The following is a 4,750-nucleotide window of genomic DNA, read 5'->3' on the forward strand; positions in this document are numbered from 1 at the left end:
AGAAGTGTATTGGTGAGCAGGGCGAGTATTACGTTTATTATTCCCTTTCGGATTATACCGAAACGGGTTGATTGGAAGTCAACTGTACTTGTTAATACTAAAGGCATAGGATCCTCATCAATAAATAGAAACGTATAGGGATAGTCAAACCACGTCTACGAAATGTCAATATCAAGCAGCGGCTTCAAATCCAAAGTGGTGGCTCGATGTGAAGTGATATTTTAGTTGGCGCAAGAAGCATACAATTAGGAAGGTAGAGCCGATAATTACGTGTAGTCCGTGGAATCCCGTAGCCATGAAGAAGGTGGATCCGTAGACTCCGTCTGAGATTGTGAATGATGTTTCATAGTATTCGGAGGCTTGGAGGAGGGTGAAGTAGACTCCTAGGGAGATTGTAATAAATAGTGCTTGGAGTATGTGTTTTCGATTCCCTTCTATTAAACTATGGTGAGCTCAGGTGATTGACACTCCGGAAGCTAGAAGTACGGAGGTATTGAGTAGTGGGACTTCTAGGGGGTTTAGGGGAATAATACCTGTTGGTGGTCAGCATCCTCCCAATTCAGGAGTTGGGGCTAGACTTGAGTGGTAGAAGGCCCAGAAAAAGCCTGCGAAGAAGAATACTTCTGAGGTGATAAAGAGAATTATTCCATAACGGAGACCTTTTTGAACGATGGGTGTGTGGTGACCTTGGAATGTGCTTTCCCGAATAATGTCTCGTCACCATTGATATATAGTCAGTAGGTTAGTGGTTATACCTAGGGTCAATGATAGTATTGAGTTGTAGTGAAATCATATGGCCAGACCTGAAGTTATCAGTAGGGCTGAAAGGGCTCCCGTAAGTGGCCATGGACTGGGGTTAACCATATGGTATGCGTGGGTTTGATGGGTCATTAAGTATCGTCATGTAGATACAGGCTTACAAGTAGGGTAAAGACGTAGGCTTGGATTAGAGCCACAGCAAATTCAAGGATTGTCAGTAGGATGAGGATAATAAAGGTGATTAAAGCAATAGAGGTACTGATGTTTGTTAGGGCCAGAGCAGCTCCTCCAAGTAAGTGTATGAATAGGTGGCCTGTAGTAATGTTAGCTGTAAGTCGTACGGCCAGAGCCATGGGCTGGATAAAAAGGCTAATGGTTTCAATAATTACAAGCATAGGGATCAGGGGGATTGGTGTTCCTTGTGGTAGAAAGTGGGCCAGGGACGCTTTAGTTTTGTGGCGAAACCCGGTGATTACGGTACCGGCTCATAGGGGAATAGCTATTCCTAAGTTTATTGATAATTGGGTAGTTGGAGTAAATGAGTGAGGCAGTAGACCTAACAGGTTTGTTGATCCAATAAATAAAATGAGAGATATGAGTATTAGGGCCCAAGTTTGTCCTTTGTGATTGTGAATGGCTAGTATTTGTTTTGATGTTAGTTGTACTAATCACTGTTGAAGTGAGACTAAACGGTTATTAATTAGTCGGTTAGGTGAGGGGAATAGAATGCTGGGGAACATAATAATTAATACGACAACAGGCAATCCTATTATTGTTGGGGTAGTGAAAGAGGTGAATAGATTTTCGTTCATTTTTTTTCTCAAGGGTTAGGCTGTTTTAGTGCAGCTGTAGATTTGGGTTCCGGGCTTGATGGCTACAGGTGTTTTGAGATTTTTCGTTGAAATATAATAAATAGTGTTATAATTATTGAAATAATAGTGATGAATCAGGTTGATGTATCTAACCGTGGCATGTCATTAAGGGGAGGTTTAAACTCCCAGTTTTTAACTTAAAAGGTTAACGCTAGTTTAGCTTCTTAATGAATTTACAGTATAGACGCAGATCATTTTTCAAAATATGATAATGGGGCTAGTTCAAGAACAATGGGCATAAAACTGTGGTTTGAGCCACAGATCTCTGAGCACTGACCATAATACAGTCCAGGTCGTGTACCCATTAGGGTTGTTTGGTTTAGTCGGCCTGGAATAGCATCAGGTTTTAGGCCCAGGGATGGGACGGCTCATGAGTGTAGTACGTCTTCTGATGAGATTAACACGCGAATGGTCACTTCTATTGGTAGTACTACTCGGTTATCAACTTCTAATAGTCGGAGTTCTCCGGGCTTTAGCTCTTGAGTGGGAATTATATAGGAGTCAAAGCTTAGGTCTTCATAGTCAGTGTATTCATAGCTTCAATACCATTGATGTCCCATGGTCTTTACAGTAAGAGAGGGGCTATTAATCTCGTCTATTATATAGAGAATTCGTAAGGAGGGTAGGGCAATGAGAATCAAGATGATAGCTGGTAAAATGGTTCAGATGGTTTCTACTTCTTGGGCATCCATTGTGCTTGTGTGCGTGAGTTTGGTTGTTAGTGAGATGATATAAAGGACTAGGGAGCTAGTTAGGAATACAATTATTAGTGTGTGATCATGGAAGTGTAGGAGCTCTTCTATGATGGGGGATGTAGCATCTTGAAAACCTAGTTGGAAGGGGTATGCCATGGAAGTACATAGGGCTTAAACCTATAATTTAACCTTGACAAAGTTATGTAATTGTTTTACTAATACTTCTTGATTGAGAAAGACATAATGGTTATGGTATCGGCTTGAAACCAGTCTGAGGAGGTTCGATTCCTTCCTTTCTTATTTTAACAGCACATAGGTTGGCTCTTCAAATGTGTGATATGGAGGGGGACATCCATGCAGCCATTCAAGATTAGTTGTGGTTAGTTCCACTATGGCCACTTCTCGCTTTGATGCAAAAGCTTCTCACACTATAAAAACTATTGATATTACTGCTGTTAGTGAAATAAAAGAGCCTATTGAGGAGATTGTGTTTCAAGTTGTATATGCGTCTGGGTAGTCAGAATAACGTCGAGGCATTCCGGACAGGCCTAGAAAATGCTGAGGGAAAAACGTTATATTGACACCTACGAACATAATCGTAAAATGAATTTTTGCCCAAGTATTATCGAGAGTATACCCTGAGAATAGGGGGAATCAATGGGCGAAGCCTCCTATGATAGCAAATACTGCTCCTATTGACAAGACATAGTGGAAGTGGGCTACTACGTAGTATGTGTCGTGAAGAACAATATCTAATGAGGAATTTGCTAGTACAATTCCTGTTAAGCCTCCTACGGTGAATAGGAAAATGAATCCCAGAGCTCATAGCATAGCAGGGGACCATTTGATATTACCTCCATGAAGAGTGGCCAGTCAGCTAAATACTTTTACCCCAGTGGGAATAGCAATAATTATAGTAGCTGATGTAAAGTATGCTCGTGTGTCCACATCTATCCCCACAGTAAACATGTGATGGGCTCATACGATAAAGCCCAGAAAGCCAATTGATATTATAGCTCAAACTATTCCCATGTAGCCAAAAGGTTCTTTTTTACCTGAGTAGTAGGTAACAATATGTGAAATTATTCCAAACCCGGGTAAAATTAAAATGTAGACTTCTGGGTGACCGAAAAAATCAGAATAGGTGTTGATATAAGTAAGATAGGATCCCCTCCTCCGGCGGGGTCAAAAAATGTGGTGTTCAGATGTCGATCTGTCAGTAGTATAGGGATGCCTGCTGCTAAAACTGGTAGTGATAGAAGTAGCAATACAGCAGTGATTAAAACCGATCAGACAAACAGGGGTGTTTGATATTGGGATATAGCAGGGGGTTTTATATTAATAATAGTAGTAATAAAATTAATAGCACCTAAGATTGAGGAGACACCTGCTAGGTGTAGTGAAAAAATAGTTAGATCTACGGATGCTCCTGCATGAGCTAGGTTGCCGGCTAGAGGTGGGTATACTGTCCATCCAGTCCCTGCTCCAGCCTCTACCATAGATGATGCGAGCAAAAGTAGGAAAGACGGGGGAAGGAGTCAGAAGCTCACGTTATTCATTCGAGGGAATGCTATATCGGGGGCTCCAATTATTAATGGAACCAATCAGTTTCCGAATCCTCCAATCATAATAGGCATTACTATAAAGAAGATTATTACAAAGGCATGGGCGGTGACGACTACATTATAAATTTGGTCGTCCCCTAGTAGCGTGCCAGGTTGACCCAGTTCGGCTCGGATTAAGAGACTGAGAGCAGTCCCTACCATACCGGCCCAGGCGCCAAATAGAAGGTAAAGAGTTCCAATATCTTTGTGATTGGTTGAAAATAGTCAGCGGTTTATGAACATAGGTAAAATGGCTGAGTAAGCATGAGACTGTAAATCTAAAGACAGAGGTTCAGTCCCCTTTGTACCAAGTCCTGCAGTGAATGTCATATTGAATTGCAAATTCAAAGAAGCAGCTTGACGCTGCCGGGGCTTCTCCCGCCTTTTCTTTCTAGATGGCGGGAGAAGTAGATTGCAGCCAGTTGACTAGGGTATTTAGCTGTTAACTAAAATTTCGTGGGGTTGGGGCCCACCAATCTAGTAAGGGCTTAGCTTAATTAAAGTGTTTGATTTGCAATCAATTGATGTAAGATAGATTCTTGCAGTCCTTAGGATTAATTGGTATGCAGAAGTTAAGTCTGTTAGGGCTTACTTAGAGCTTTGAAGGCTCTTGGTCTAATTTAACCTAAACTTCTAATCTAGGAAGGATAGTATTGGTGCGAGTGGTAGTAGCATGGTGGATATTACAATTAAGGGGGGGTAAAAGGATTGTTTTTTCTGTGCACTCGAATCGTCATTTTATTTTTATACAGTTGTTTGAGGGGAATATAGTCAGTGCAGTGGTATACGTTAGTCGTATGTAGAAGTACAGGGTAAGTAG

General features: G+C 41.4%; 2 pseudogenes; both read right to left on the reverse strand.

Annotated features, from left to right (window-relative positions):
• Positions 1–1,801: 1,801 nt before the first annotated feature.
• LOC125918444 (cytochrome c oxidase subunit 1-like) lies at positions 1,802–3,295 on the reverse strand (annotated as a pseudogene).
• Positions 1,802–4,260, reverse strand: LOC125918443 (cytochrome c oxidase subunit 1-like; annotated as a pseudogene).
• Positions 4,261–4,750: the final 490 nt, after the last annotated feature.

The sequence above is a fragment of the Panthera uncia genome, unplaced genomic scaffold (genome assembly GCF_023721935.1).
Source record: "Panthera uncia isolate 11264 unplaced genomic scaffold, Puncia_PCG_1.0 HiC_scaffold_794, whole genome shotgun sequence".
In the NCBI taxonomy this organism is placed as follows: Eukaryota; Metazoa; Chordata; class Mammalia; order Carnivora; family Felidae; genus Panthera; species Panthera uncia.